The 12500-nt window shown below is 60.3% G+C and overlaps 2 non-coding genes across 2 annotated transcripts in view; both read right to left on the bottom strand.

The window, feature by feature from the left end:
* Positions 1 to 85, bottom strand: part of LOC142790794 (5.8S ribosomal RNA) — a 153-nt gene extending 68 nt beyond the window's left edge. The window contains exon 1 of the ribosomal RNA XR_012889773.1: positions 1 to 85. This exon is cut by the window's left edge and continues 68 nt beyond it. This is a non-coding gene — a ribosomal RNA (5.8S ribosomal RNA).
* Positions 86 to 1804: 1719 nt separating this feature from the next.
* Positions 1805 to 3619, bottom strand: LOC142790733 (small subunit ribosomal RNA). The gene has a single exon (XR_012889725.1). It is a non-coding gene; the product is annotated as a small subunit ribosomal RNA (ribosomal RNA).
* Between the last annotated feature and the right edge of the window lie 8881 nt (positions 3620 to 12500).

Genomic DNA, 12500 nt, shown 5'->3' with positions numbered 1-12500 from the left:
AGTGTGTCCTGCAATTCACACCAAGTCTCGCAGCTGGCTGCGTTCTTCATCGACCCGAGAACCGAGTGATCCACCGCTTAGAGTCGTGAAAAAGTGTTTGTTCAATTCCGTACAGTCAAAACCAAACGTTTCTGGCACTCGGCCAAACAGTGGCCAAGAAGGGCGCTTTTCAGCGCACGCTTGGACTCCAAAACTCTGCCGCGCCTTTTTCGGCTGCCGCAAATCGAGCAAACGGTGTGTTTCGGACGGCGTTTCGCTTTCGCTACTTGCGAGTGCTTTCGTGGTCCACCCCTCTATAAATACTCGGGAGGCGTCGAAGCCGGTTCTCCAAGCCGGACCCGTAGGTATCGTTGTGTGCTCGCTCTCATTGGCCCGCCTAACCAGAAAATGCCTGCGGTACACCCATTTGGATAAGAGTGCACGCAGATGCGGGCCTCGACGGCTACACATTTCCTCGGGCGGCCGCCTCCCGGCCTCCGTGGAGCGCGGGATGCACGGTCCCATCGACAAGCCTCTCCCGTTTTTACCGTGGCGTCGCGGTTCACCACGGCAGGCGGGTCGGTCTCCTCCGCATAAAAAGGGGGACCCCCGCTTTTTGTTCCACGAAATCGCACAAGCTTTTTTCGCATCCACGGTTTGCCACCGCACACCAAAATGCCGATCCGGCTGCCTACTTTAGCCAACAGGTGGAGCCAGGCGCGCCGTACTTGCGCGGCACTTCCCACGTCCACCGAAGTCGGTGCCAAGGACCACTTTCGGCGCCGGAGCCGCGTACGAGCCTACTCGAGGCGGAAGAACGAAGCCAGCAAGGGCCTGGCCGCAAGTGCGTTCAATTGTCGGGACGTCCAAGTCCCTCGTTCTTCCGTGCTTCCTCTTTCGGCAAGTCGTTGCGGCACCTTCCCAAAGCGCGCAGACCCGCTAATCGCGACGAGCGCGACGTGGCCGTGCCGCCTTTCCCTCGGCAGCAAGCAAAACGCCTGGCAACGTCGACGCTCCCCTAACCGCGATCTCGCACCGTGTTTCGTGTGGCGAATTCAAAAGCCGGCCGGCGCTGCTGCAACCATTACGGTCGGTACGCATACGCCGCGGAGGGCGGGACGGTCATCGGAGCGTGCGGTTCCTCCATCGAGTACTGCGCACCTCGGCCGTCGCATCGCCGTGCCATGACCGGCCGCGCGTCAACGCGAACCGGTGCCAGCGAGATCCCTCGCCTGCAAGAACCGACCGGCAGCCTCCGTCACCCGAGGACGCGGAGGCGCTTGCCGCGGACGGCGGGACGGTATGCACTGGTGCACAGCGGACCCGTCACATCGCCAGTTCCTTGACCGACCGCCGACGCTTGTGCCGTTCCTCTCGTACTTGGCAGTCGCCGCGCGATTGTCGGGTCTCGTTCTTGCACGCTCGAACGGTCGGGAGGGCACTCGGCTGGCGTTTCGGGAACGCGCAGCCTCGCCTTCTACCGACGTAACCACGACTCGCCGTTCGCGCTCCGCCGCTCCTGTTTACAGTACTAGGCGGTCCCGCAGCGGTCGGGTCGCGCATTTCGAGCGCTTCGAGCCACGGTGCAGTGGCGGGTCGAAAGCCGACCTATGAGTGCGTTGCGCCGTTTGTACCCGCGTCCGCCACCTGGCCGACCGTCCAAGGTCGCGGTGTTGGCGTCCGCTGGGCGCAACAATTTGTCACGGGGTGCCGCTCCACATTCAGGCAGCCCCGTGGGGAAAAGCCGACCCCGCGTCCAAACGGGGTCAGCGGCAGAAAGTGTCGGGCGCAGACGCAGCTGAGGCGCTCACCCTTCACAATCCGTTAATGATCCTTCCGCAGGTTCACCTACGGAAACCTTGTTACGACTTTTACTTCCTCTAAATGATCAAGTTTGGTCATCTTTCCAACAGACCGGCGCAACCGAAAGGCCGCGCCGGACATCGGTCCGAAGACCTCACTAAATCATTCAATCGGTAGTAGCGACGGGCGGTGTGTACAAAGGGCAGGGACGTAATCAACGCGAGCTTATGACTCGCGCTTACTGGGAATTCCTCGTTCAAGGGGAACAATTGCAAGCCCCTATCCCAATCACGAAAGAAGTTCCACGGGTTACCCAGTCTTTTCAGACAGGGATAAAGACACGCTGCTTCCTTCAGTGTAGCGCGCGTGCGGCCCCGGACATCTAAGGGCATCACAGACCTGTTATTGCTCTGTTTCGTGCGGCTAGGAGCCGCTTGTCCCTCTAAGAAGGTTGTAAGGTGCTGGGAACCCCGCACCTATTTAATAGGCTAGAGTCTCGTTCGTTATCGGAATTAACCAGACAAATCGCTCCACCAACTAAGAACGGCCATGCACCACCATCCACCGAATCAAGAAAGAGCTCTCAATCTGTCAATCCTCCCAGTGTCCGGGCCGGGTAAGTTTTCCCGTGTTGAGTCAAATTAAGCCGCAGGCTCCACTCCTGGTGGTGCCCTTCCGTCAATTCCTTTAAGTTTCAGCTTTGCAACCATACTTCCCCCGGAACCCAAATACTTTGGTTTCCCGGAAGCTGCCCGCCGAGTCATTTGAGTAACTCAGGCGGATCGCTGGTTGGCATCGTTTATGGTCAGAACTAGGGCGGTATCTGATCGCCTTCGAACCTCTGACTTTCGTTCTTGATCAATGAAAACATTCTTGGCAAATGCTTTCGCAGTAGTTCGTCTTGCGACGGTCCAAGAATTTCACCTCTAGCGCCGCAATACGAATGCCCCCGTCCGTCCCTCTTAATCATTACCTCGTATTCCAAAAACCAACAGAACAGAAACGAGGTCTTGTTCTATTATTCCATGCAAGTTTATTCAGGCGACTCGCCTGCGTTGAGCACTCTAATTTTTTCAAAGTAAAAGCACCGGCCATCTCGAGGCACACAATGAAGTGCACCAAGAAAGAACCGGCATGATGTTCAGTCCGAGCCGTCGCATCGGGTAGATGCACTACTCGTCTGGAACTGAGATCCAACTACGAGCTTTTTAACCGCAGCAGCTTTAGTATACGCTATTGGAGCTGGAATTACCGCGGCTGCTGGCACCAGACTTGCCCTCCAATTGATCCTCGTTAAAGGATTTAGAGTGTACTCATTTCAATTACGGGGCCTCAAAAGAGTCCCGTATTGTTATTTTTCGTCACTACCTCCCCGTGCCGGGAGTGGGTAATTTGCGCGCCTGCTGCCTTCCTTGGATGTGGTAGCCGTTTCTCAGGCTCCCTCTCCGGAATCGAACCCTGATTCTCCGTTACCCGTAACAACCATGGTAAGCAAGTAACCTACCATCGAAAGTTGATAAGGCAGACACTTGAAAGAAACGTCGCCGGCTCGTGGCCATGCGATCAGCACAAAGTTATCCAGAGTCACCACACAATACGGGCCGAAACCCGATCGATCTTGGTCTAATAAAAGCACCCGTTACCCAAAGGGCTCCAGGCTCACTGCATGTATTAGCTCTAGAATTGCCACAGTTATCCAAGTAGGAAGAAACGATCTAAGGAACCATAACTGATTTAATGAGCCATTCGCGGTTTCGCCTTATTTCGGCATGTACTTAGACATGCATGGCTTAATCTTTGAGACAAGCATATGATTACTGGCAGGATCAACCAGGTAATCGTTCGACTGCGCGTCCGTCCTCGCCTTCGGCGGGCCGGACGCAGTCTGTGTGCGGCGGAGGCCACCTTCAGGCGCCCCAACACGCTTATTTTGCACTCCGAGATGACGGCGTTCGAGCTCGCTACGGCACAACCTTCCCGAAAGACGAGTGGGAGCCGTGCGGCAAGAAGCACGTTCATGCTCGCTCTTTTTCGTTGCATCGACTCGGTCGCGCCGTGCGGGTTGCCCAAGCCCGCTGCACTGTCGGTGGACCGGCCGGAACTAGCAACGGAGCCGAGACTGCAAAGCCGCCAGACGACGGGTCACGCCCGCGTCTTCGGCGCTTTCGCATCTGAATCGCCCGAGGACGACACGGAACACACCTCGATATCGTGGTAAAACGGCACCGTCCGACAACCAGCCCCTAACGCATCAAGCGGATGAGGCTGCAGACGACTGCCGTGGATTCCCCTGGAGCAGACCCGAGGACACGCTTGACGAGGCCGAAGCCCGCCGCATATCAGACACCCGGTCGCTTTCGCGTACGCCGCTCACGAGAACCCCCACATAATAGCAGCGATAAGTACCCAGACCTCCTTGGGCACTAATACGAGCGTACTCGAGAAAATTTCACCGCGGGTGTGCCCCGAAACGTGTGGCACGTTGAGCGTGCCACAAGTCTACGTCGCTCTCAAACCCGCCGAGGTCGTAGAATTTGCGACCCTACTCACGAAATTCCCACCGAGGATACGGCCGCAAACGTACCGCACCTTGGGTAGGCCACGAGTTTGTGCAACACTACGCTGACGGCACAGCACCGAGGTCGTGCGCGCACGCACGGGAAAATTCCGCCGCGGTTTCTGCCGAAAACGTGAGACACCACGACTCTCCGCAAGTTCGCGTCGACTGCGAAAGACCGAAGTCGTGAACGACGTGTCCGCTACTCGCCGCCGACACGCTGGACACCAAACGTACAACGACTCGACGGCGTCGTAGAGGCCCACGACGCGGTTTTCCTTAACGACGTCTCGGCGTGGCACCGACAGGTTAGAACGGCCGACCAACGTTCCCTGTCCGCCGTTCGGCTCAGTCGAAGGGCTCGGCGACTTCGGCAACGCTGCGAAGCCGCACGGTGACGCACGCCATGTCCCCATTTTTTTTTTTTTCTTTCTGCGTCTGCCGGGGTGCCCCTATAATAGCAGCGATAAGCACCCAGACCGCCGTGGGTCGCTCGCCCCGGCTGACGTGGTTTTTCGTACTCCTGCGGCGGTCGCCGTCAAGCACGTCCAAATACGCTACTTTCGTGGGCGCATTCACGCTCTTTCGCTTCGCCGGAGTGCCAGCACTCACTCTGCCAAAAACGGCGAACATCCGAGCGGCGGTTCCCACTTTTGCGTCGGCGTCGCAAACCCCGCCCCGGCAGACGAGGTTTGCCGTACTCGTGCGACGGTGGCCGGCGGGCACGTCGAAAGACGCCGATATCGTGCGCGAATTGGCGCACCTTGGCTTCACCGGAGTGCCGCCACTGACTCCTCCAAAAACGGCGAAGATCCGAGCGGCGCTTCCCACTTTCGCATCGGCGTCCCGAACTCCGCCCCGGCTGACGCGGTTTACCGTACTCGTGCGACGGTCGCCGGCGAGCACGTGGAAAGACGCCGATATCGTGCCCGAATCGGCTCCGTTCGGCTTCGCCGGAGTGCCAGCACTGGCTCGGCGAAAGACGACGAACATCCGAGCGACGGTTCTCACTATTGCGTACGCGTCGCAAACCCCGCCCCGGCAGACGCACTTTGCCGTACTCGTGCGACGGTCGCCGGCGAGCACGTAGAAAGACGCCGATATCGTGCCGGAATCGGCCCCGTTTGGCTTCGCCGGAGTGCCAGCACTCACTCGGCCACAAACGGCGAACATCCGAGCGGCGGTTCCCACTTAGCCGTCGGCGTCCCGAACTCCGCCCCGGCAGACGCGGTTGCCGAGCTCGTGCGACTAGCGACCGCGAAGCCGTCTCGCGACGCCGCTTTCGTGCGCGGCTCCCACTGCGACCTGGGTCACCCGAGGTCGACGAGCAAGAAAGAATGTCGAAAAAAATTTTTTTTTTTTTTTGCGTCTGCCGGGGTGCCCCTATAATAGCAGCGATAAGCACCCAGACCGCCATGGGTCGCTCGCCCCGGCTGACGTGGTTTTTCGTTTTCCTGCGGTGGTCGTCGTCAAGCACGTCCAAACACGCCACTTTCGTGGGCGCATTCGCGCTCTTTCGCTTCGCCGGAGTGCCAGCACTCACTCTGCCAAAAACGGCGAACATCCTAGTGGCGGTTCCCACTTTTGCGTCGGCGTCGCCAACCCCGCCCCGGCATACGCGGTTTTGCCGTACTCGTGCGGCGGTGGCCGGCGGGCACGTCGAAAGACACCGATATCGTGCGCGAGTCGATGCTTCTTGGTCTCGCAGGAGGGCCGCCACTCACTCCTGCAAAAACGGCGAAGATCCGAGCGGCGCTTCCCACTTTTTCGTCGGCATCGCAAACCTCGCCCCGGCAGACGCGCTTTGCCGTACTCGTGCGACGGTCGCCGGCGAGCACGTCGAAATACGCCGATATCGTGCCCGAATCGGCCCCGTTTCGCTTCGCCGGAGTGCCAGCACTCACTCGGCCAAAAACGGCGAACATCCGAGCAGCGGTACCCACTTAGCCGTCGGCATCCCGAACTCCGCGCCGGCTGACGCGGTTGCCGAGCTCGTGCGACTAGCGACCGCGAACGCGTCTCGCGACGCCGCTTTCGTGCGCGGCTCCCATTGCGACCTGGGTTACCCGAGCTCGACCAGCAAAAAAGAAGGTCGAAAAAAAATTTTTTTTTTCTGCGTCTGCCGGGGTGCCCCTATAATAGCAGCGATAAGCACCCAGACCGCCGTGGGTCGCTCGCCCCGGCTGACGTGGTTTTTCGTACTCCTGCAGCGGTCGCCGTCAAGCACGTCCAAATACGCCACTTTCGTGGGCGCTTTCGCGCTCTTTCGCGTCGCCGGTGTGCCAGCACTCACTCTGCCAAAAACGGCGAACATCCTAGTGGCGGTTCCCACTTTTGCGTCGGCGTCGCCAACCCCGCCCCGGCATACGCGGTTTGCCGTACTCGTGCGGCGGTGGCCGGCGGGCACGTCGAAAGACACCGATATCGTGCGCGAGTCGATGCTTCTTGGTCTCGCAGGAGGGCCGCCACTCACTCCTGCAAAAACGGCGAAGATCCGAGCGGCGCTTCCCACTTTTTCGTCGGCATCGCAAACCTCGCCCCGGCAGACGCGCTTTGCCGTACTCGTGCGACGGTCGCCGGCGAGCACGTCGAAATACGCCGATATCGTGCCCGAATCGGCCCCGTTTCGCTTCGCCGGAGTGCCAGCACTCACTCGGCCAAAAACGGCGAACATCCGAGCAGCGGTACCCACTTAGCCGTCGGCATCCCGAACTCCGCGCCGGCTGACGCGGTTGCCGAGCTCGTGCGACTAGCGACCGCGAACGCGTCTCGCGACGCCGCTTTCGTGCGCGGCTCCCATTGCGACCTGGGTTACCCGAGCTCGACCAGCAAAAAAGAAGGTCGAAAAAAAATTTTTTTTTTCTGCGTCTGCCGGGGTGCCCCTATAATAGCAGCGATAAGCACCCAGACCGCCGTGGGTCGCTCGCCCCGGCTGACGTGGTTTTTCGTACTCCTGCAGCGGTCGCCGTCAAGCACGTCCAAATACGCCACTTTCGTGGGCGCTTTCGTGCTCTTTCGCGTCGCCGGTGTGCCAGCACTCACTCTGCCAAAAACGGCCAACATCCGAGCGGCGGTTCCCACTTTTGCGTCGGCGTCGTAAACCCCGCCCCGGCAGACGCGGTTTGCCCTACTCGTTCGACGGTCGCCGGCGAGCGCGTCGAAAGACGCCGATATCGTGCGCTAATTGGCGCTCCTTGGCTTCTCCGGAGTGCCGCCACTCACTCCTCCAAAAACGGCGAAGATCCGAGCGGCGTTCTCCACTTTCGCATCGGCGTCCCGAACTCCGCCCGGGCTGACGCGGTTTACCGTACTCGTGCGACGGTCGCCGCCGGGCACGTCGAAAGACGCCGATATCGTGCCGTAATCGGCCCCGTTTGGCTTCGCCCGAGTGCCAGCACTCACTCGGCCAAAAACGGCGAACATCCGAGCAGCGTTTCCCACTTTCGCATCGGCGTCCCGAAGCCCGCCCCGGCAGACGCGGTTTGCCCTACTCGAGCGACGGTCGCCGGCGATCACGTCGAAAGGCGCCGAATTCGTGCACGAATCGATGCTTCTTGGTCTCGCAGGAGGGCCGCCACTCACTCCTGCAAAAACGGCGAAGATCCGAGTTGCGCTTCCCACTTTTTCGTCGGCGTCCCGAACTACGCCCCGGCTGACGCGGTTTACCGTACTCGTGCGACGGTCGCCGGCGGGCACTTCAAAATACGCCGATTTCGTGGGCGCATTCACGCTGTTTCGCTTCCCCGGAGTGCCAACACTCACTCTGCCGAAAGCGGCGATCATCCGAGCGGCGGTTCCCACTTTTGCGTCGGCTTCGCAAACGGCGCCCCGGCAGACGCGCTCGTGCGACGTACTCGTGCGACGGTCGCCGGCGAGCACGTCGAAAGACGCCGATATCGTGCTCGAATCGACCCCGTTTCGCTTCGCCGGAGTGCTGCCAGTCACGGCGCAGAAAACGGCGAACAAGTGTTTTTTTTTTTTTTTCCTAGAATTTGTGTTATAGAAGGCACATTTGATATCGGACGATAATTTTCAACTTTATCACGCGCACCGATTTTCGTGTAGAGGTTTGCAAGTTTATGGGAATTTCTCCACTTGGAATAATGCGATTTAGTAGTACTACGAGAACTTCATGGATGTACTCAAGGGTACGGGGCAAGTCAGTTACGTCAACACCTGCAGATTTTTTACACTTCAAACTGAAAATTGTTGGTTGTGAGTCCTCGTGTGATATTAAAGGCCGATTCGCTAACACATAGAACAAAGAAAGAAAGGAAGAAAAAACGCCCGCGCTCGCTCAAGAAACCTGGGTTCGCAACAAGTGGCAACAACAAGCAACCGAGCGAGTGCGCCAAAACCCGTGGCGGCCGAACAAACGCGAAGTCCCAACCGCGTCAGCCGGGGCGGCACGGGACAGGAAAAATCACTTCAGCCGGGGCGGCGGGGCACCGAATAAACCTCGTCACCTCGTCGCAGGATAAAAGAGGAAACAAAAAGTCTAAACAGCGTCTGCTGGAGCGAATGCGTAATAAAACAACAACAACAACAAAAAAAAAACACCCGCGCTCAAGAAGTCTGCAATCCTCACAAAAGGCGACTGTGACCGAGCAGCGTCAGCCGGGGCCGTGCGGAAACGGAAAAACCGCGACTACCGGGGCGTCGAGGCACCGAAAAATCCACTTCAGCCGCGGCGAAAAAAAAAAACAAAAAGAAAGACGGAGGGGGGGGGGAACCACGTCTGCCGGGGCGAAGGAAAAAAAAAAACGCGTCTGCCGGGGCGAGCCCGGGTGCGGCACCACCGGGAAAACTGTGGCAAACAGACATGGCGATCGAGTGAGTGGGCCGCCAGCCAGGCTCAGCCAAAAAGTGCAAAGTCCGAACTGCGTCAGCCGGGGCGGCAAAAACCGCGTCAGCCGGGGCGGCGCAAAAAACCGCGTCTGCCGGGGCGGCACGAAACCGCGTCAGCCGGGGCGGGGCGAAAACTGCGTCAGCCGGGGCGAAAAGAAAAAAAAAAACGCGTCTGCCGGGGCAAGCCCGGGTGCGGCACCACCGGGAAAACTGTGGCAAACAGACATGGCGATCGAGTGAGTGGGCCGCCAGCCAGGCACAGCCGAAAAGTGCAAAGTCCGAACCGTGTCAGCCGGGGCGACGCAAAAACCGCGTCAGCCGGGGCGGCGCGAAAACCGCGTCAGCCGGGGCGGCACGAAACCGCGTCAGCCGGGGCGGCGCGAAAACTGCGTCAGCCGGGGCGGCGCGAAAACCTCGTCAGCCGGGGCGAGCGAAAAGGGGGGGGGGGGGGAACCACGTCTGCCGGGGCGAAAGAAAAAAAAAACGCGTCTGCCGGGGCGAGCCCGGGTGCGGCACCACCGGGAAGACTGTGGCAAACAGACATGGCGATCGAGTGAGTGGGCCGCCAGCCAGGCTCAGCCCAAAAAGTGCCAAGTCCGAACTGCGTCAGCCGGGGCGGCAAAAACCGCGTCAGCCGGGGCGGCGCGAAAACCGCGTCTGCCGGGGCGGCGCGAAAACTGCGTCAGCCGGGGCGAGCCCGGGTGCGGCACCACCGGGAAAACTGTGGCTAACAGACATGGCGATCGAGTGAGTGGGCCACCAGCCAGGCTCAGCCAAAAAGTGCCAAGTCCGAACTGCGTCAGCCGGGGCGGCAAAAACCGCGTCAGCCGGGGCGGCGCAAAAAAACCGCGTCTGCCGGGGCGGCAAGAAACCGCGTCAGCCGGGGCGGCGCGAAAACTGCGTCAGCCGGGGCGAAAGAAAAAAAAAAACGCGTCTGCCGGGGCGAGCCCGGGTGCGGCACCACCGGGAAAACTGTGGCAAACAGACATGGCGATCGAGTGAGTGGGCCGCCAGCCAGGCACAGCCGAAAAGTGCTAAGTCCGAACTGCGTCTGCCGGGGCGGCACGAAACCGCGTCAGCCGGGGCGGCGCGAAAACCGCGTCTGCCGGGGCGGCACGAAACCGCGTCAGCCGGGGCGGCGCGAAAACTGCGTCAGCCGGGGCGAGCCCGGGTGCGGCACCACCGGGAAAACTGTGGCAAACAGACATGGCGATCGAGTGAGTGGGCCGCCAGCCAGGCACAGCCGAAAAGTGCTAAGTCCGAACTGCGTCTGCCGGGGCGGCACGAAACCGCGTCAGCCGGGGCGGCGCGAAAACCGCGTCTGCCGGGGCGGCACGAAACCGCGTCAGCCGGGGCGGCGCGAAAACTGCGTCAGCCGGGGCGAGCCCGGGTGCGGCACCACCGGGAAAACTGTGGCAAACAGACATGGCGATCGAGTGAGTGGGCCGCCAGCCAGGCACAGCCGAAAAGTGCTAAGTCCGAACTGCGTCAGCCGGGGCGGAAAAAACCGCGTCAGCCGGGGCGGCGCAAAAAACCGCGTCTGCCGGGGCGGCACGAAACCGCGTCAGCCGGGGCGGCGCGAAAACTGCGTCAGCCGGGGCGAAAGAAAAAAAAAAAACGCGTCTGCCGGGGCGAGCCCGGGTGCGGCACCACCGGGAAAACTGTGGCAAACAGACATGGCGATCGAGTGAGTGGGCCGCCAGCCAGGCACAGCCGAAAAGTGCTAAGTCCGAACTGCGTCTGCCGGGGCGGCACGAAACCGCGTCAGCCGGGGCGGCGCGAAAACCGCGTCTGCCGGGGCGGCACGAAACCGCGTCAGCCGGGGCGGCGCGAAAACTGCGTCAGCCGGGGCGAGCCCGGGTGCGGCACCACCGGGAAAACTGTGGCAAACAGACATGGCGATTGAGTGAGTGGGCCGCCAGCCAGGCACAGCCGAAAAGTGCTAAGTCCGAACTGCGTCTGCCGGGGCGGCACGAAACCGCGTCAGCCGGGGCGGCGCGAAAACCGCGTCTGCCGGGGCGGCACGAAACCGCGTCAGCCGGGGCGGCGCGAAAACTGCGTCAGCCGGGGCGAGCCCGGGTGCGGCACCACCGGGAAAACTGTGGCAAACAGACATGGCGATCGAGTGAGTGGGCCGCCAGCCAGGCACAGCCGAAAAGTGCTAAGTCCGAACTGCGTCAGCCGGGGCGGCAAAAACCGCGTCAGCCGGGGCGGCGCAAAAACCGCGTCTGCCGGGGCGAAATAAAAAAAAAAAACAAAGAAAAAAGCCCGCGCTTAATCAAAAGAAAACAAAGAAAAAAGCTTGCGCTTAATCAAAAGAAAACAAACAAAAAAAGTTCGCGCTTAAGCCTGGCGGTGGAACCACCGGGGCAAACAGACCTGGCGATCGAGTGAGTGGGCCGCCAGCCGGGGTGAGCCAAAAAGTGCAAAGTCCGAACCGCGTCAGCCGGGGCGACGCAAAAACCGCGTCAGCCGGGGCGGCGCGAAAACCGCGTCAGCCGGGGCGGCGCGAAAACCGCGTCAGCCGGGGCGGCGCAAAAACCGCGTCAGCCGGGGCGGCGCAAAAACTGCGTCAGCCGGGGCGGCACGGAAAAACGAAAACCGCGTCAGCCGGGGCGACATCAAAATGAGGAAAAAAAAAAAAAAACTGCCTTAGGACACCTGCGTACACTTTCATGCGTTTGGGCATATCTCTCTGTAACACGCGCGCCCCTCGTTACGCGCGGCACTCTGTTTTCTCCGACACCCATATTTCGGCGGCATGTGGCACGCGCGCCCGTCCCTACGCACGGCACACCGCAGTGCTTTCTCGATATTTTTCTTTTCCTCCAACACCGTCATCTATAGGCTTTTAGTGACCTGTTGCTCGTGGCACAAGTTCGCTAGCTCTGACACCTCTTGCATGCGCACCGTTTTTGCGCACGGTGCTATGCCGCAAAGCACGGCAGTCGCATGCGTTTCTCTCAGGCACCTCTTTTTTGACACAACGCTGTGGTGCTTAGAAACACACGCGCCGCTTTTGCGCACAGAACTCCACCGTACAGCACGGTAGTCACGTTTGTTCCACACGAACAGCAGTGTGCATCGTGCTACGACACTTTGAAAGCTTTTTCTTCCGAGTCTCGACCGCGCTGTTCCTTTCGTACTTGGCGCGATTTTGGGACCAGCTTTGTTTTAAACCCCTACTGCGCGCCGTTCCTTTCGTACTTGGCGCGGTTCAGGGTTTGTTTCGAGCCCTTAGCCGCGCTGTTCCCTCCGTACTTGGCGCGGTTTAGGGTCGAGCTTTGCCTCGAGCCCTCTCCGCGCCGTTCCT

The sequence above is a fragment of the Rhipicephalus microplus genome, unplaced genomic scaffold (assembly GCF_043290135.1).
Source record: "Rhipicephalus microplus isolate Deutch F79 unplaced genomic scaffold, USDA_Rmic scaffold_124, whole genome shotgun sequence".
In the NCBI taxonomy this organism is placed as follows: Eukaryota; Metazoa; Arthropoda; class Arachnida; order Ixodida; family Ixodidae; genus Rhipicephalus; species Rhipicephalus microplus.
This window is presented reverse-complemented; position numbering and strand designations above follow the sequence as displayed.